At 39.4% G+C, this 21,251-nt stretch overlaps 1 pseudogene; it reads right to left on the reverse strand.

Moving 5' to 3' along the window:
* Positions 1 to 1,031: 1,031 nt before the first annotated feature.
* On the reverse strand, positions 1,032 to 19,553 carry LOC133093023 (small ribosomal subunit protein uS2-like; annotated as a pseudogene).
* Positions 19,554 to 21,251: the final 1,698 nt, after the last annotated feature.

A 21,251-nucleotide genomic window follows, 5' to 3' on the forward strand; every position in this document is an offset into this window, starting at 1 on the left:
TTGATCCTAGAGCAGCTCAGAAAGAGTCTAATCACTCTTTCTTATGACAGAATTTCAAATATTTGAAGAGTGCAACCATTTTCTTTTTCTGTCTTCTCACCCCAAATTTCAAGGAATAAGCAAGGTCGCCTTATAGGTCATTAAAGAAGGCCTCCCATTTCTTGCGTAGGGTACTTAAGTAGTCTCCCATTCCTTCTCCTTATTTCCACACTCCAATCCATCCTTCTAAAATGCAAATTTGATTTTGTTACTCTCCCCTGCTTTTAATCCTTCAATGGTCTCCACTCTGGATTATTTCCAGTTTCTCTGTATAGAAAAAAGACCCTTCAGGATCTGACCCTGACATAACCTGTCACATTCCTAAGCACGCAGCCTTTCAAACCAACTGGCAGGTCCTGCAGAACTAATCTTCCTTGCTGGCCTACCTGTGAGTACAGGCCAGCTTCTGAATGTCAGGGGCTGTTCCTTTTTTCTTTCTCAATACACTCCTTCCATACCCTGTTTGATTTGGCACCAAGTGCCACAGTGCCAGTCTTGTTAGGCACTGGATCAACACAGACATGGTCCCTGCCCTTATGGAGCTTATGTTTTACAGATGAGGCTGATATTCCAAAAAACTAGGTAATTTGCTGAGAGTTCTGTAGCAAGTAAGTGGCAGAATCAGGACCTGAACAACAGTTTGTCTAACTCTGTGTACATGTACCACCATACCAGGCTGCCAGCCCTTCTGAGGCTCAGGTCAGCTATTCCTATTCGTGGGCTTTTTTTCGTTTTTTTCAAAGAAACTTTATTTTCCATCGACCTTATTTCCATCTTCTGTTTGAGTCTGTGGAAGAGCAGCTTTGAGACCACGTGGTTGTTTCTCCCCATTTAGTGGTCTGAGCAGCGGCAGCTGCAGACCGGCCTTCAGAGGCTGGCTGCTCGCCGCGGTCCTTTAGGAGATGCTGCTGGAAGGTGCTGAGGCCACCTGCGCCTTCAGACCCGTCTGCAACTTCGGGTTGAGTAGCAATAAGTTTGGGACCTGGAGCGGCTCATTCACCCCGAAATTCCTCCAGGGTCTCAGCCTTTTCAGCAGCCGCCTGCTCTTCCTTTTCAGTCTCTTCCTGTAGAAGCAGAGATGGGACCTGACCTCCCACGAGCGCGCACCTGAGACGGAGCCGCGCAGGCGCACAATCCCCAGGCCAGCACCACCACATCAGACCCGCCGGGAGCTGCCCTCGCGCTGCAGGGATGGCAGTGTCCACACAGCGCAGGGGGAGAGTCTGTGTGACATGGAGCAACGGTAGGCGGGTTACCATAAGACGCCTCTGTGAGGCTGGTGGTCACCCCTGATAACCGCACAACACACAGCGGAAGGCTGCCTGGATCCGGTTAGTGAAGCTGCCAGGAGTGGTTGGAGCACCTGCAATAGAGAGGCTCCCGTGGCAGCAGCAAACTTCAGCACAGATCGCTGGCCAGCATTCCTGGAGGGTATGACACTGGCATCTGCTGGGTTTCCAATGTCGACAATGGCACGAGCTGCTGGCAGAAGCTTCTCCAGGGTTCTCTTCAGATTTATAAGGTAACGCCATCACTTTTCCTTTGTAGATGTGCTGTTCCATTTGGAAGTCAGGTTGGTGCCACCTAAGTGGGCTCTGCTGTGAGGGATTTGAGGATATCCTCCTCCTTCATTTGCAGGCCATCAAGGGCTCCGGTTATTGTGAAATTTTCCCTGTAAGTTACAAGGGGGAGCCCAGAACAATGCCACCCTATGGACCCCTCTCTGGTTAATGCAGAAAGGCCACAGGCTTATTTTTCTTTTTGGAGTATAGTTGATTCACAGGCTTTTGATAAATGAAATACATACCTATATCTCTCCTCCCACTTCCCACCCCTCAGTACTAAGATCTCCAGATGTGAGAAGTAAGTGCTTGCTGTTAAATGTCTGCCACAAACCAGGATGACCTTGCTAGGACTGGTCTCACAGTGGGATAATATAGGCAAATTACACCTGAGAGAAACTCATTTTGCACTTTTTATTTAATCCTCAAATCTCACCTTGAAAAAATGTGTTCTCTTGTATCATAGTCCTTACATTCAGGATATCTGTCCTTATTCGAATCTTAGCCTTCATTTGTTTTTACAAACTTAAATTCAGACCTCCTAGGAAGTTACAGGTTCACCAGATTCATCATCCACAAACTCATTAAAAAAAAAAAAGTTTAGATCAGAATCCATAAAATCTCTTTCTCAAGCAATTAAGGTAAATATAAATATTGATTTTCATCTGTTTTGTTTTAGATTACAACATAACTTTCTTGAAGACAGACTGAATAAGTGTTTTAAAAGTAGAGTTTTATTAATTTTAAATATCTTCAATACCTAGCAAGTAGTAAATGCTCCATTCATATCTGTTAATCACTGAAATTCTACACAGAACTTAAACATGCAGAGTGTGGTTTTTTTCACACCATCAAATGTGATAGCGCGTGTGGGAAATCAAGATCTCATTGGTTGGAGATTAGCGCAGGAGAGGTTTATTAGGGAGTATGCTTAGAATCAACACCTGTGCAAAGGAAGGAAGGGAACCACAAGTGGGTAGAGGGAGAAGCCAAGGTGCCTTGCAGTCTGATGGAGGCCTCACCAGCCATAATGCCGGAAGTTCTGAAGCTGAGATGACTTGAGAGTTTTCTAGAGGGGGCTGGGCCCTTGTTCATTGATGAGTCATTGGATGTGACCACTCAAGGAAGGAGGCGTAACCTCAGGTCAGGTTTCCCTCTTCAGCCAAGACAGTCCCAGAAGTGGTTGAGACTCAGAGCTTTCTGCCAGCAGCAGGAATAAGGAATAAGTCTTTCAGAGGAATAAGTCCTTCATTCCTGAAAGGGGATCTGGGATGCACCACGCAAAAGCAGTTTATCTATAGATTGATACTAGACCTGGACTCTCAGGGCCTTGCTTCATGTCCATGACTTGCGACTTATAGACCCTCTGCCCCCAAGGGGTTGCTTCACCTCTCTGAGCCTTAGTTTCCTTCTTTTTTTTTTTTTTTAATTTTTATTGAAATATATTGTAGTTGATTTACAATTTTGTGTTAGTTTCAGGTGGACAGCAAAGTGATTCAGTTATTCATATATAAACATATATATATATATGTATTCTTCTTCAGATTCTTTTCCATTATAATGGAAAAGGTTATTATAAGATATTGAGTATAGTTCCCTGTGCTATACAGTAGGCCCTTGTTGGTTCCTTCTTTCTAAAACTATGTGATAATCTGTCCCTCATAAAGTATTGTGAGAAATGATTGAGATAAGGTATGTAGAAATGTTAGTAAGCTGCAAAAAGAAGTGCTTAGTAAACTATAAAAAGCTGTTATGGACAGAGTTATGTTATTCTCAGGTGAAGCTCCTTAACAGCAATGGAGTTAAATGGCAAGGAATGGTTAGTATTTGATACATCCAATGTATAGAATTTGAAACATCACACTTGTGATCTTGCTTCACTCTTAATTTACAGATAAAGAAATTATGAACAAAATGAAATTTGAGTGTTCATTTTGTGAAATTCATTCACCTATAACATCCGTGCATGTCTGCATGTGTATTATACTTAAAAAGTTTTAAAAATACAAATAAACTCTCACATAGAATCCCAGTAAATAAAACAGAAAAAATAAAATAATAAAATTACTATAATAGTACTCGAGAAATTTCCCCACTTTTGCAAACTGCAAAATATCGGAGATTAAATTTGTAATGTTCTACTGTAGTTTTTCAAAGATGTAATCACTGACTTCTCGCTTTAGATGTTAGTGATGGGAATGAACTACTATAGTAGTAGATGAGGAAATACTTTACAAAAATAAATTTTATAGGTATTATAAAAGAGAAGATGAACAAAGAAAAAAACATGAACAAATTTAGATGCACCAAAATAACTTTCAACAATAAAACTACTATATATAAAATAGATAACTAATAAGGACTACTGTATAGCACAGTAGAGTTCAGTACTCTATAATGACCTATATGGAAAAGAATCTAAAAAAGAGTTGATATATGCATATGTATAACTGATTCACTTTGCTGTACAGCAGAAAGTAACACAACATTGTAAATCAACTATACCCCAATAAAAATTAAAAAATAAAAAATAAAACTTTATATGCACTGGGTCCCAACGAACTAAGAATTGGGGGATATGAAACTGACATTTTTGCTCTGATCCTTCTTTTCAGTACTTGCTACCATGTCAGTGTCTCATTGGTCCTAAAAGCCTGCTCACTTCTTCCTCTCAGATGATCTCAAAGATGCTTGGTGCTCTGTTTTTTATTTCACTCCTGTAGCAAGAATGGAAAAGACATTCAAAACTGTACTTGTCTGGAGGTGATGGGGAGAATTTTCCTGCCAAAACTGTTTAGAAATAAACTTACTTTGCCTATGTCAGTATTTTATAGCATCTGAAGTTGAGTTTCAGGGGAGTTGCCAAGGATGTACAGGAAGTGTAGGTAAGCAAATTTGGATGTCAGAAAAAAGCAATTTCTAAAATGTCTGGCTCTGTAGCTGATTTACTTTAGGATACTTTTCAGTTAATTGAACCATGACCTCCTAATAAACTTCCCAAATTACTATAAAATTATTATTATTGAAGAAATAATACAGGAAATATTTTTGCAGAACATAAGGACAAGAATGTACAGATTGAAAGAATCCACCATATTCTCATCAAAATGGAAAAAACTGGTACACACCAGAGATCATTATCATGAGGCTTACAACACTAGTGATGAAAAGATCCTTGAAGTTTCCAAGTAGAAAAAAGCAGGTCACATACAGAGGATCAAGATCAGAATACCTTCAGACTTCTCAACAGCAACACCAGAAACAAGAAGGCAATGAAGAAATACTTTGAAAATTTTGAAGAAAAATTATTTCCAACCTTGAATTCTATCCTAGGCCAAACTGTCAATAAAGTGTGAGGATTGAATAAAGATATTCTTAGTTTCACCCTTCTGAGGAAGTTACTGACAGATGTAAACCAAGAAAAAGGAAGACATAGGACTCAGGAAACATGAGAAAAGTTAAGCAAAATCCCAAGGGGATAGTTATATGCTACACAAAGGGAGCTTCATCTGGATTGGAGCAGTCAGATGGCTCTGAGAGAGATCTCTACAAGAAAGTAAAAATCGATGACATATACAATGTTTCTGAATATCTTGAAGAGTTAGACAGCTGGGAAATAGTTGGATATTGATAAGGGAATACTACGAAAAAATTTCCACACAGAAATTTGAAAACTTAGGTGTAATAGACCAATTCCTCAAAAAGCACAAACTACCACAACTCACACAAAATGAAGTAGATAGTTTGAATAACCTGATAACGACTAAGAAAATTGAATTTGTAGTAATTTTTTTTCACAAGGCTTCAACACTTTTTTCTTCATCGTCAGTTGGCTGACTTAACCCCATCCACATTCCCCTTCTCCCCAGTCTGTTTACCACTAGGAACAACCACAAGACACAGTTTTGGCCAGCAGGTTACAAGGAGAAATCTATTGGGCAATCTTCCAGAAAACTTTAGCTTTCTTAATAAAAAGGCACAGACTCAGTGGGTAAGCCATTTTGCCCTCACTCTTTGCTCCTTTGCTCTTTTGTCTGCCTCTTGTCTGGAATGCAAATGTGATGCCTGGAGGCACAGCAGCCATCTCCTGACCATAAGGCAAAGAGCAATAAGGGCAAATGCTATCAAGCAAAGTATGGTGAGGCAGAAAAGAGCTAGAAAGAGCCTGTGTCTTGGCTGTGTTATTATGTGGTGGCACCAACCCTGGAGTTCTTTCTCTTGAAGGAGAAAAAAAACAAAAACAAAAACACTTTATTTGTGTAAGCCACCATTGGCCAGGTTTTCTATTATTTGTAACCAAACGCACTTCTAACAGATTCCTCACTCAGGAGATTCTCAGCAGGGCTGATACACTTCACCTATTATAAGACTATTATAAGGATGAAAAACAGGATAGCTGCTTTATATTCTCTGTGTGTTTCAGAAACCAAATTGCTGATACTGCCTTTTCCTTTCTTCTTTCTCTACAATATTTTATGTTTCTTATTCTCCTCAGCTTGGGCTAAATTTGTATTATAAACAGACCCTTGCCAGTCACTCTCCTAATTGAGTTGGACTTTTGTTCTAGCTCAGACAGCTCAGAATTTTTTAATAGTCTTCCTAAACCATCCCAGCCCAAGGCAGTTGCTCCCTTCTTTGACCTCATAGCACTTACTGTCTGCACCTCCCAACTGCCAATTCATCATGCACTGCCCCATGACACTTCTCATACAGCTGTCATAGAATAATCGATGTTTAGAGCTGGACATGACATTAAAAATCATCTTCTCCAGCCTCCTCACTGCATGTGAATTGTGGCTTAAATCTTGGATTTTTCTTTACCTCTTCAGGGGTTTACAGCTTATCATCCCAACTAGATCTTAAGCTCCTAGAGAAAAGAAAAATGAGTAAGTATTTAAGTTACCTCCTATAAGCCAGACACCTGACACTCACTGTTTAATTTTCACAACAATCCTATGAAATGGAGACCTGATTGAAATAAAAAGGTGTTCATTTGGGGTTTGTTAGGACTGCATCCCAGGAGACACAGATCCAAGAAGCACTTGAATTGTGTTCCACCAGTCTACAAAATGGGAGAGGCTTATAAAGGCAAAAACCACGAGGTTACAGTTAATTACATGAGTTGTTTATCAAGAATTATAATTGGAGCTAGCAAGAAGTAAGGGTGATTGTTAAGTAAGGAATGTTTGGGGTCTGAAATGGTTTCATAGTTATAAGGGGAGACCTTGAGAACATAAAGTTGCACTTGGTAGGTATTGTTCTGAATACAGCTGGTTGTGTCCTTGGATCTGGTACAGTTTAAAGAATGTTCAGTTCTCAGTGGTTCAGGGACATGTCTGAGACCAGAATCTCCATGGCCGCCCAACCCCATTTTTGTATACCTGAACTGTGATCCCTCCACTATAATTTCAATTTGTCATCAGTACAATACCTAGAAAGAGAGGAAGCCCATTCTGACTCAGGTCTTAAGATATTTAAGTGTCTTTAACCTCCTTCTAGGCTGCTAAACCACTTGATTGGATTTTGCCTTTGGGGGTTCTTCAACCTTTAAACTTCAAGAAATTCTGCATTTTCTTCATAGCCTTTCCCTCTAGTAAGAGATTTAAAATATATCTGTGATATTGTGATTTATAATAAGAAATGTATATTTGGTCTTCATCTCCAATCCCTGACCCAGGGCTTCTAAAACCCTTGTAAATTCCTAAGTGGTAAGAACACTGGGAGCATCTTTCATTCCATTCAGGAGACTCTGGGGAGGCTTCTGGCTGGCTCCTGCGTGAAGGGTGGTCATCTGAAAGACCAAGCCATGACCAGCATTTTGGAATTTTCAACCTCACCACCCATCCTCCAGAGAGGGGAGAGGGAATGGAAATGGAGTTAATAATTGACCATCCCTATGTGAGGAAGCCTCCATAAAATGCCAATAGTTAGGGGTTCACAGAGCTTCCAGGTGGGTGAACACCCACATACCATACCGGGAGGTTGACACACCCCACTTCATGGGGACAGAAGCTCCTGTGCTCAGGACCCTCCCAGGTTTCACCCTATGTATCTTCATCTGGCTATTCACCTGTATCCTCTATTATAGCTTTAATAAACTGGTAAACGTGTTTCCTTGAGTTCTGTGAGCCACTTTTGCAAATTAATAATACCCAAAGAGGGAGCTGTGAGAACCTCCTATTTGTAGCCAAGTCAGATAGAAGTCGGTAACCTAGGGACCTAGTACTTGAAACTGACATCTGAAGTGGGACGGGAGCTGTTTTGTGGGATTGAACCCTTAACCTGTGGAATCTGACTCTATCTCCAGGTAGACAGTGCCAGAATTCAATTAAATCATAAACCCAGCTGGTTTCCTGGAGAATTGCTTGGTGTGGGGGAAAAAACCGCAAACATTTGGTGACCGGAAGTGTCAGAAGTGTTATGAGTGTGGCAGTAGTGTGAGAGTAAAGGAGAAACACAGAACTGTAGGTTTTTCCAACTCAATATCTAATAGCCAAATAAGATAATGGTTCTTTGTATTTAATGTTAACATTTTTAAGATGCAGTGCTAATGGAACAAAAATATTTTACTGTTTTGTTTTAATGGAAAAACTATTAGATATCCATCATGATAAAATCTTGTAACAAATATACATATATTGTTAAGTTAATGCAGAAGAGTTTTTGTTCTATCTGAACAGCAGCAAACAAAAGTGCTTTGTAGAAAATAACTTTGTAAGCGATTTGAGATAACTCACACCACTAAGAAAAAATAATGGAAATATTTAAAGAAATGAAATTTAGTAGTTCCAAGGTTCAGAGAAATGTCAGCAATTTCTTATTCCATTCAGTAATCCAATTGTATCTTTATTTTTCATCTGCAACATTCCATAATTTAATCTGGGCCTAGCAGATTTTTAATTTGGAGGAAGTCTTTCGGTTGCATTACCTTTTTGCAGAACTAGCTTAATGCTAGATTGGCAATTAAGATGCAGGTGTAATTTTCTTCTAATGCCATTGCTATTGTTTAGGTAACAAGAAAAATCTTAGGTAATTGGCTTTGATGAGTGCAATCCTATAGCTGTCATCGTCTCTGATATAAGCCACATTTGATTTTTAAAGTGTATAGATAATCTCTTCATTTTAAAAAAGAGTGTAATTTTACATTTCTGCATTTTAAAAAGAGCTCAGTCACAATTTTAGATGCCTGCTTTTAATAATGTACTTGTACGTGTCACCTTTGGGAACATACCTTTGCCTGTATAATCCGAGTTTATTTATAACTTTTCTGATTATATACTGCTTAAATCTGTAAACTCAAGATATGCAATGAATATCAATTTCAAAAAAACACCACAGGTTATGGTAATTGGTTGTACATGCTTAAAATGTTAACCAAAAATAAATAAGCTAAAAATATATATATATATATATATAAATATATCTAATAGGTGCCTGTGTGTCACAAGGCCACACAGGTCTCTAGTCATGTGGATGATTATACCTATTAACCATAAGCCTCAATAGACAAGGACTATACCTTGTAGGCCTTTATATCCATCAGGTCTAATACAGGAGAGTCTAATAAACATTTGAAAGATGAATGAATGAATGAATGAGTGAATGAATAAGTTTCCTTGAAGGGCAGTCAGGTGATTCATACTTTTTGAGTTTCTTCAGATTGCTAGCACAATGTTTTGCCCAAAGTAAACAACATTTACTAATTGGCATGTGTTAAAAGAAGGAAAGGGAAAATCCTCCTTTGTCTTTCTCACCAGGCTACCCCATTGTTCTAAACATTATGGAATATGCATTTTCCTGTCAGCATGGTATGTCAAGGACTCAGGCAAACTAGATGTGCCCTATGACCCAGCCATTTTCCCCCTGACCTTTGCCTTTTCTTTGATCCTATAAGTTTGTTAAAGAATTCCTTTATAATTATTACTCTGTTAAAAATACTGTTTTAAAAAGATAGGATGATGTATTACTTTGATAATGAGGGGGAAAATGAAGAAACCCAACTTGTGTGAATTCTGTTCATATTTTCTCTTCTCCCACTTTATTTATGAAGAAGCTTACTATTTATTTATTTATTTATTTATTTAGCCATACCGTGTGGCTTGTGGGATCTTAGTTCCCTGACCAGGGATTGAACCCGGGCCATGGCAGTGACAGAGCGGAGTCCAAACCACTGGACCGCCCGGGAATTCCCAGGAGCTTATAATTTATAAGGGAGGACTCAAAGTGGTGTACTACAGCAAATCCAATGCATGGGAATTTTTGACAATGTCTAACGTTGGCTTTTAAAAAATTGAATGAATTGCTTTATCGTATAATATTCTTAAATACAAGCATGAGAAACTGACTGTGGCTTAGTTAGCAAAAGGGAATTTGTGACATGCTCTTGGTAGGCCTCAGAATCGAAAGGAAGGTGAAGGACAAGACTCAGAGTCATGCAGCCAGGAACACCACCCAAAATCACACAGCAGAGCCAACTCATCCAGTCAAAACCACACAGACATCACTCCCACAGGATACACACTGCAGCCTGCCCTGCAGACACAGCTACTGCTGCTAGAACCTCAGTCCCTGCTTCCCTAGGAACTCTGTGTGGCTACCATAAGGTTTCCTGCAGTCCTGATTCTTTGCATCATTAACTCAGAAGTTCAGAGCTGGCACCTGTAATCAGCAGAGCCTAGATCATGTGGGCAGATGAAGGAGATGGGGCAGTAACTAGAGGTTGAGTCAGAGTTTGAGCCACTGACCGCTACAGTCCAGTCCCTTTCTTGCTAATTTTCAAAGAACTACCTCCTACTCCCCAACCTTTGCCCCTTCCAAGTTTAGAATCCCTAAACAAGCTTAGCAATTTGCACATTCATTGCCAAAATTAACATAGTTGGATGCATTAAGAAGTCTAATAGCCAGATGTTCTTGGTAAATGTTTATTGGGCTATTTTTAGACAGTGGTGATGCATTCAATTAATATTTATAAATGTAAAACAGAAAGCCCTAAATGGTCATGATTGCACTCTTTCAATATTCTTTTAAAATTCAGAATTAGCTCCTGAATAGAGTCTGCAAGTGCCTTGAGAAACCAATTAAAATCTTAATCCCACTATGGCATGATTTTCCTTCTCTTCATTACTGTGCAGGCTTATTGCTTCCTCGTCCATCAGCAGCACTGTCAAGCACGGCCCCCTCTCTAATAACCTTTAATCCGTCTAAAAGACTGAGCAATCAAACAGCTCAGTGAAAATTTACTTGAGTTCAACAAATTCTTGGTTACACTTACTAATTTTCTGAAGAAGCTTCCAAGAGGGTAAGTGGTGGCCCAGAATATTATATTGATTCGTGAGTTGCTTGGCATGTAGTCGCAAGCCTTAAGTTCACATACAAGGAAATGCTTTTAGCTGCAAGCACTTTAATGTCTGTTCAGAGCACAACAAACTCATCCTCTAAAATCCTAGCAATTATTTTATTGCTGAAATTAAAGACTTTTCAGTAAAACCCATGCATGTCAGTAAAAATTATAGACAATAAAGAATTTTTACACGTGAGATATTTCAAATACTGAACTGTCAGATTTAGACTCAATTTATATTTATTGAGCACAGACTGTCAAGCACCGTTCAAGGCAAGGTTACAAACATTCTCTGAACTGTCGCTACAAACTCATGAGGTAGATTAAATCCCACTTCACTGATGAGGACAGCAAAACTAGAGGTCTATGGGACTTACTGAAGATCACAAGCCCAGTAGATGGTAAAGCCAGGGTTTGAGCCTGGCTCCTGATCTAAATCAGCTCTCTGCCTCAGCAGAATGATCCAGGGTGAGTAAGGGTTTCAGCATGAAGGAGCAGTTAAGGTAGATTAAGCTTTAGGCAGAGACGTGTAACATCTAGTAATTCTTCCCTAATTAAAATGTCATGGATTAAGCCCAGATTTCAGGGATTTCATTGCGACGCTGCAATTTGGCATCCTATCATTCAAAACTGAGTTGAAAGGAAGGACACCACCCAAAGCAAAAGGGTGTTCCACCTGTTGAAAGGATGCCCCCAGATGATGAAGGATGGCTAGATAGAAACCTTCTCATATCTCAATGCGTAGGTTTAGAAGGCAAAAACAAATAAGCAACATAAAAACACATGTAAAATATTATGATGTAGAAGAGTTGTCTTACAATGCTTAGTGACTACATAATTGGACCGTCTATGGTTGGGGCATATATTTTGCAGTCTTTTTTTCCTTCTTCAATCTCATGATTCCTTGTCACCATAAGTCTGGACTTGTAGATTAGATCCTAAAACTGGCCCAAGGGTACGTTAGCATGACTCCCAGGGCCATATGGGTGACAGATCCTTACTCTAGCTCCATAGCATGGAATTCAGGATTATATACAGCCCAATGGAGCCCTATGTACTCCTGCAAACCTGGGGTGTGTACTATGACTCCCTGATAGATGCAGTACACCTGGCCAGGGTGCAGTTGTCTCCAGTGTGTACCCAGGCAAGACCAAGACCACATCTTGGACTGCTTTAGCACCATGTATGCAAGACTAGGTCTGAAGGAGGCAGCTGATCTTTGCAAGGTCTGATGTGAGCCTCATTTGCTCAAACTTACCACCCCCAACTGTGTATCTGCTGGTGTGGCCCCTTTGAGGGGTCCTCAAGTGAAAGGACTTCTGTCCATTAATAGGAAATGAGAGCTGATCTATCTACTGCACGGCCTACCTGCTCTGACTTCATGCTGCACCTTTAAATATGTAAACTTTGTTTGATTTACCCAAATGTTGTCTTCTTCTGGTTGTCCAGTCAGTCTGAGCCTATTATTCACATCTGTCAAGTCGGTGTGTGTGCAGAGCCAAATGTCTAGAATAATTCTAAGATCTTTGATTGCTGATTATAGACTCTTTTCAAAGGAGATGGGTAGATTTATGGTGAAACTGATGCTCTAGTGATGGTTCTTATCCTTGAACAAAGTGTAAGGCTCACAGGAACGAACCTTCAAGAAAGGATCTCTTTCTATCACATCCATCTAAAACGATTACTCTTTTAGACATATCACGTATTCTTAAACTAAGTTCTGCTAAGTAACTCACATAGAAAGGAAAGTCTAGGGCAAAAGAGGCATGAAAATTTATGAAATGTGAAATGTGCTATAGCAGTAAAACTTCTAGAAGGAGGGTCTTTATGTAGCAACAGAGTGTAATGTCTTTTTGTATGTAATATTTTGATACGCTATATATGGAAGGAGAAAACCTTCAAAAGTAATTTGATAATAATTTGAAGATCTAGGTATAGATCTATAGGGATTAATAATCTCTGGCAAACATATTTATCTGCAACATATAATGTTAAATTAACTTGTACTCAGCAGAGGGCTGCTCCTTGCCTTCCACTGGGTTTATGGCTGATGGAGCCCTCACTCCATTTCCAATATTCATTTAACCATTTACCTGTATCTTTTACTGGGAAGTACTCCTTTCTTTTTTATTTTATTAGATTGCAGCTGTTTTCTCTCTGTGGATCCAGGCCAAAGGAAAAAAATGAACAAGGTTATTATGTCTTTGAAAACCCTTTAAAAGGCTATATCACTCTCAACATTAGAGTCATATTTTTAAGGACAATGTAGATTTTTTTTGGATATATTACTCTCTGACATAATCCAGCTTCATAAAGAGTTTAGCTATTTTTAAGGTTAGTATAGAGATTTGGTAAGCTCTGTCTTTCAGTAATTTTCCGGTTTTTGTAAGCCACTGCTGTTTTGTAGTAGAAAGGATTGAGTCACAAAAGGAATAAAAATCCTTTCACAGGGTCTCATGGTGAGACAATGGGACTCCATGACTTAACCTTCTGGTTTCTACTCCCCTACTCCTTCGGTTATGGATAATTAAATTAGCCAACCTAATTTTACCTTGGACTTATCAGTTAGGTCAGTTTTACTTTTTTAAATCTAGGGACTGGGTTTTAAAAAAATGTTTTAAACTCTGAAATGCAACATCCACAGAAAATCACACAGATCTTAAGCTGTACAGTTTAATGAATTTTCACAAACCGGACACACCTGTGGAAACAGTGCCAGCTGAGAAAAAGAACATAACCAGAACCCCAGTTGTCTCCCTTGTGCCCTGACCCCAAGAGGAAGCCACTCTCCTGATTTGACACTGTAGACTACTTTTGTCTGTTTTTGAACTTTATATAAATGGAAACAAACAGCATGTATACCTTTGGGTCTGGCTTACTTCACTCAACATTACATTTATGAAATTCATCCATGCTGGCACATGTAACAATAGTCTGTTCATTCTCATTGAATATAGTATGATTTACTTATCTGCACTACTGCTGATGGACTTTGGGGTTGCTTTTTGTTCAGGGCTACTATGAATAGTACTGCTGTGAACATTCTTGTACATGTCTTTGGTGAACATATGTGTTCATTTCTGTTGGGGATATATCTAGGAATTGTCAGGTCATAGGGCCTCATATGGTATTGGCTATCTTTTCCTTCTGGTAGGTTCAAAGGTGAACCTACCTTGTGTTCACCTTTGTTGGAGTTGGCTCAGATCGGCTCTCAGGGGCCAAAGGTTAAATTTGTAGTAATTTTAAGAGCTCGTTATTAAACACAACCATTATTAAAAAATTAACTTACATAAATATAAATGTTATATTAAAACAAAAATAATAAGTATTCAAAATTCACCACCTCTTAATTATTTTACTACATTTGACTATCATCTATGCTATTAAGGTTATTCACAGTAATTGTATCTGTATGGTGGAAATACTATATAGTGCATAATACTATATGCATCTCTTCAGCAATATCCTCTAGGTAGTTTGAAATTGACCACAGTGGAGTATTTACACTCTGGAAACTGGGAAGTGCTACTAATCAGAGCTTGATTTATTGTTCTGATGATTTACATAGACTTAAGATAGGGATGGGGGAAACGTTAATAATGCAGATTAAGCTTAAAAGTGTCATGTTTGTAGTTGATATCTTGTGAATAGCTAAAAAAAATTATCAAATCATGGTTGAATTACAACTGTAGATAAGGATACAGAAGTTCACCAAAAATCAACAGAAGCATTCTGTTAGAATTAATTGGCTATATGGAATTTACAATAAAGAGTATATATTATGTTGTATATTTTATTATTATTTGTCAATTTGTGATACACAAACATACACACTTTTTTAACCCTCTGGAAAGCCAATTGTCGAATATTTACCAGGATACCGTTAGTTATAGTGCTGTCACACTGTGATTTAAGTTCTCTTTCCCTGATGACTAAGAAAGTTGAACACATTTTCATAAGTTTATCAGTCAATAGAATGTCTTTTTTTTATAAAGTCCCTATTAAGTCTTTTGGTCATTTTTCTACTGTGTTCATTTTCTTATTGATTTGTAGTAATTCTTTACGTATTCTTTTTTTTAAATATTTATTTATTTGGTTGCGCCGGGTCTTAGTTGCGGCAGGCAGGCTCCTTAGTTGCAGCATGTGGGCTCCTTAGTTGCGGTATGTGAACTCTTAGTTGCGGCATGCATGTGGGATCTAGTTCCCTGACCAGGGATCGAACCCGGGCCCCCTGCATTGGGAGTGCAGAGTCTTAACCACTGCGCCACCAGGGTAGTCCCTTCTTTATGTATTCTTGATAAAAGTCCTTTATTGACTATATGTATTGCAAATGTCTTCTAGTGGTGTTTTTTATGTAGAGAAGTTCTTTTTTAAATTTATTTATTTGATTTATTTATTTTTGGCTGCATTGGGTCTTTGTTGCTGCGCGCGGGCTTTCTCTAGTTGCCGCGAGCAGGAGCTACTCTTTGTTGTGGTGTGCGGGCTTCTCATTGCGGTGGCTTCTCTTGTTGCGGAGCATGGGCTCTAGGCACATGGACTTCAGTAGCTGTGGCACGTGGGCTCAGTAATTGTGGCTCACGGGCTCTAGAGCGCAGGCTCAGTAGTTGTGGCACATGGGCTTCGTTGCTCCGCGGCATGTGGGATCTTCCTGGACCAGGGCTTGAACCCATGTCCCCTGCCTTGGCAGGCGGATTCTTACCACTGCACCACCAGGGAAGCCCTATGTAGAGAAGTACTTAATTTTCAGTTAGTACAACCTATCAACCTTTTCCTTTGTGGTTAGTGCTGTTCATGTCCAGTTTGAGAAATATTTGCTGTCCCTGAGGTGCCTGTGTTTTCTTCTAGAAGCTTTGCTGTTTTACCTTTCTCATTTACATCTGCAATCCACTTGGAATTGATTTTTCTTTATGGTGTGAGGTAGAAGCTAAGATTCATTTTTTTTGTCCAGATGGCTATCCAACAGGCCCAGAACCATTCGTTGAAAAGACCATCTTTCCACCATTGTATTTCAGTGTTCCTTTTGTCAAAACCAAGGAAATGTCAACATGTAAGTCTTACAGGACAGTTTTAAATCAATGAAACAATGGATTTTTGCATTTTATAGATATTTTACCACCGCAATCATCTTAGCAATTCATCCAGAACAGATTTTATTTCAGTTGGTTAGGGAACAACTTGTCTCACCTCCAATCAACAATGTTTATTGATTTCCACTGTGAACAAGACCCTGGGCTAGACTCTGAGAGTATAATCTCCTGCCCGCCACCCCCACCAGGTCTACACACTCAGTCCCTTCATTCTTTTCTCTCTTTCTCAAGCACCTTGGCACTGAAAGTCATAAAATAAGCATTTCTGTCAACATCTTATTTTTCTAGATATTTATTATTAGATCTTTTGATAACTTTGCAAACTATTCTCTCTCAAATATTAATTTCTTTTATAAAATTAAAGCAAATTTTGATAACACATTCAGATTATCTATTGAACAAGTCAATATTTATTTGTATAAACTTGTGAGAAAGAGTAGATTTATTTGTCAATACAGAGTGGCTAACCCTTTTTTTCAAAATAGAAAACAACAGATTTCCTGGACCATGACAATTTGGTTATTCCTATTTACAGGATAATGTACCCTAGAAGTAATTAAAATAAATAAAATTCATTCAGGAAGAACATATGGGACTTCCCTGGTGCCACAGTGGTTAAGAATCCACCTGCCAATGCAGGGGACACGTGTTCAAGCTCTGGTCCGCGAAGATCCCACATGACGCAGAACAACTAAGCCCGTGCACCACAGCTACTGAAGCCCTCGTGCCTAGAGCCTGTGCTCTGCAACAAGAGAAGCCACCGCAATGAGAAGCCCGCGCACCGCAACAAAGAGTAGCTCCTGCTGTGGCAACTAGAGAAAGCCCACACGTGGCAACTAGAGAAAGCCTGCACGCAGCAACGAAGACCCAACGCAGCCAAAAATAAATAAATTAAATAAATAAATAAATATATTTTAAAAAAGAACATATAAATGAGAATTAATTTCTTACATAAGGGAATTAATTTCTTAATTCTGTTATTGATTCTATGTTCAGAAAGAAAGCAAAATCTCCACATCGCAATTGCAATGTAACTGTGGATAGATTTTCTGTTCTTTCAGTTTGATTGTAGAAAGGACCTAACCGTCCACTAGAGGGTGTCTTTACTCCATTTGGTCTTTTGTAAAAATAAACAACAGCAACTAATATTTTGCTTAATGTTGTCATATTACCTTTTAACTACTCCTGACCCTAAAGAGAAAGTTGTGAATGATCCTATTAAAAGAACTCTTAGAAACACGCACACTATCTTTTTCATTAACAGTTCTAGCATTAATAACTGTTACTATTATGAAATTATCTTTGGAACTAATTGTCATTCTTCTTTATCCTCCTCTTTTCCACAAAAAAAGCCCTTTTCAAACAAATTTCCCTCTACCCTTCTAGGTTCTGTGATAAGACCCCCTGTAATAAAAGACAGATTAATAAGCGAAAAACACACAGAAGTTTATTAACACATATACCTCATGTATACATGAGAGATATCCAGGAAAACTGAGTAAAAAGCCCCGAAATGGCCCAAGCCATCACTTTAAATACTATCTTCAGCTAAAGACAAAAGAAAGATCTTGGGGAGTAGAGGGGGCAGTTATGGGAGGTTATCAGGAAAGACACAGTAAACAGGGTAAGGTTGTTATGCAGATTTAAGCCAGCGCCTTCTTCATGGATGAGTCTTTTGTGATTTAGAGTCATTCTTCGCTTCCTGGTACAGAGAGGGAGACATCCTAACCAATGGAGATTTCCCTTAAAAAAGGGTAAATTCAACTCTGTTTTTGGAGCTTCTCCTGTGTCTGCTTTTTTTAAAAAAATAATCAGCTCAAAATAAACCTTATGCCAAAGAGGTATATTTTAGTGTGGCATATTCTGCTATTTTTCATTCCTGCCTTTGAAACTTCCCCGCCAAGTTTCACAGCCCTTGTGAAGTTGGTAGATTCCTCCATCTTACTGAACCAGTCTCTTAGTACTGAGAATAGGTCAGTTCGGTTAAAGAGTTGTGTCTCATTTCAGGAGGCGGTGTAAGGGAGGAAAAATAATTTCTCCTCTACCCTTCTAGGTTAAACAAATGTAATTATATGGGAGCCCCACAAAGAAGTAAACAAAGCAGGATGGTTTTATACATTTTAGACAAAGAAACAATAAATTTGTGAAGATTGACAAGACAAGAGGGTTTGGGCTTGGGTTAGTAAAATGATGAAGTAGCAACATTTGTTTACACAGCCTTCTTGGCCCTAAATTCCCTCTCTCTGTTGATAAGAATGCCTCTACCCTGCTGGTACAGGGAGGGTACCTTTCATGGGAGATTTATCTCCTACTTTTAGGGAGACAAAGGAGGGTCAGAGTGTCCTTCTTGTACCAGTTGTTTCTCAAGTAACGTTAGTTCAAAATAATCAATATACTAACATGGCATATTTTGAGGTGACAAATTCTGAACCCCTATAGCAGTGATACAGGTGGGCTCCCAAAGTTAGGCTTATATGGTTCAAGCAATCAGGTATTTAATAAGAGGTATTTCTATGGAAACAAAATAAAAACAAAGGTTAATGATTAGAGCAGACTGTGAGTCCAGTTTCTGAGTTCTGAGGACAGCCAGTGATTTCAAGATGTTGGGCTTGCAGAATATTTTGTGGTTTGAATCTCTCTGGTGATGTTGTCAGGTGTTCCAGGGAACTTTATGCATGGCCCACACAGCAGTAGGCATAAAGGTTGTCCACACGTGAGCTGTTGCAGTGATTTCTCTTTAGTTTATATCAAGTTGTCCAGCTTCAGTTTGCAGAGAAAAGGGCAGCCTTTGTTCTTAGTGACTTCAAGTCAGAAGGATGGAAGAAATTAGAAGTTAGTTTGGAGCGCTGTAGCCAGATACTTGAGGAAATTAGAAGAATTCAGGATACAGCCGGTTTACAGGTATATAACAAAACCTCAAAGACAATTAACAGGACTAGATTCTGATATCCACCAAAGGTGTGCTACTGCACATAATTCTTCTCACAGGTTGCCTATTGGTAACAAGAGAGAAAAAAAAAAACGGCTAACTATGTGAACAACACCTTGACCAGAAGATGAAAACTAACACCACAAATGAGGGTCAGATGGCACACACATTGCATGCCTCCAGGTGTGGTCTCCTGAGGATGCAATGCCACTAATGTACTCTTCTAGCCAGGATGCATAATCTGAAACTAATGATGAGACAATATTAGACAAGCTCAAAATAAGACATATTCTACTTGTTTTTTAAAAACGGACTATTTTTTCCCAAAATGTCAATGTCATAAAAGGCAATGAAAAGCCAAGGAAATGCTCTGTATTAAAGGAGACTAAAGAGACAACTAAGTACAGTTGACCCTTGAACAATGAGGGAGTTAGGGGAACAACGTTCCCCACAGTCGAAGATCTGCGTATAACTTTACAGTCGGCCGTGCGTATCCGCAGTTCAGTATCCTTGGATTCAACCAACTGCGGATCATGTAGTATTGTAGTACAGGGGTCCCCAACCCCTGGGCCACGCACAGACTGGTACCCGTCCATGGCCTGTTAGGAACCGGGCCACATAGCAGGAGGTGAGCGGCGGGTGAGCGAGCGAAGCTTCATCTGTATTTACAGCCACTCCCCATCGCTTGCGTTACCGCCTGAGCTCCACCTCCTGTCAGATCAGCGGCGGCATTAGATTCTCATAGGAGGGTGAACCCTACTGTGAACTGCGTGTGCGAGAGATCTAGGTTGCGCGCTCCTTATGAGAATCTAATGCCTGATGATCTGAGGTGGAGCTGAGGCAGTAATGCTAGCACTGGGGAGTGGCTGCAAATACAGATTATCATTAGCAGAGAGGTTTGACTGCACAGAGATCATAATAAATCAATTGCTTGCAGACTCATATCAAAAGCCCATCAGTGAGTGAAAACAAGCTCAGGGCTCCCACTGATTTTGCATTATGGTGAGTTGTATAATTATTTCATTATATATTACAATGTAATAATAATAGAAATAAAGTGCACAATAAATGTAATGCTCTTGAATCATCCCGAAACCATCCCCCGCCCTCCTGTCTGTGGAAAAATTGTCTTCCATAAAACCAGTCACTGGTGCCAAAAAGATTGGGGACCGTTGCTATATATGTATCCAGTGAAAGAAATCCCTGTATAAGTGGACCCATGTAGTTCAAACCCATGTTATTCAAGGGTCTGCTATATGATACCTGATCCTAGATTGGATCCTCTGCTGGAAAGGATAAAATTGCTATAAATACATTATTGGTTCAATTAACAAAATTGGAACGTGAATGGTAGATTTAGGAAATATAATTATATCAGTGTTAAGTGTACTAAAGTTGATAACAGTACTGTGGTTATGTAAGAGGGATACCCCTGTTCTTTGCAAAGTTAAATTAATTAAACAAGGAAGCCATTAGACTGAAAGGGTTTGCCTGTGTAAGCAAACCAAAACCTAAGCCTGTAAATGCTTCAAGGTGAAGAAATCAAAACCAAAGGACAACCAATCACCAAAGCAAAGTAGGCTTTTCCAAATAACGCAAACTTAAGTTCTAGCCAATCAAATAATTTCCTTGCTTTGTTTCTGCCTTTTCTCTATAAAAGCTTTCCCTGAGCTCCTGTTGGTGGAAAGCTCCTTACCACTTCCGGTTTGGTGCTGCCTAAATAGATTGGAATAGATTTTTGCTCAAATAATCTCTTTAAAATTTTAATATGCCTCAGTTTGTCCTTTAATAGTTCATACAGGGCTTCCCTGGTGGCGCAGTGGTTGAGAATCTGCCTGCCAATGCAGGGGACACAGGTTCGAGCCCTGGTCCAGAAAGATCCCACATGCCGTGGAGCAACTAAGCCCGTGAACCACAACTACTGAGCCTGCGCTCTACTGCCTGCGAGCCACAACTACTGAGCCCTCATGCCACAACTACTGAAGGCTGTGTGCCACAACTACTGAAGGCCGCATGCCACAACTACTGAAGCCCATGCGCCTAGAGCCTGTGCTCTGCAACGAGAAGCCACCGCAATGAGAAGCCCACACACCGCAACGAAGAGTAGCCCCTGATCACTACAACTAGAGAAAGCCCGCACGCAGCAACGAAGACTCAACACAGCGCCGAAAATTAAATAAATAAATAAATAAATAGTTCATACAAACTGAAGTATTAGGGGTAAATGTGGTGGAAAAAATTGGTTCAGAAAATATACACATTTGATGAGTTTATATCAATATATCTATATCGAT

The sequence above is a fragment of the Eubalaena glacialis genome, chromosome 6 (assembly GCF_028564815.1).
Source record: "Eubalaena glacialis isolate mEubGla1 chromosome 6, mEubGla1.1.hap2.+ XY, whole genome shotgun sequence".
Taxonomy (NCBI): Eukaryota; Metazoa; Chordata; class Mammalia; order Artiodactyla; family Balaenidae; genus Eubalaena; species Eubalaena glacialis.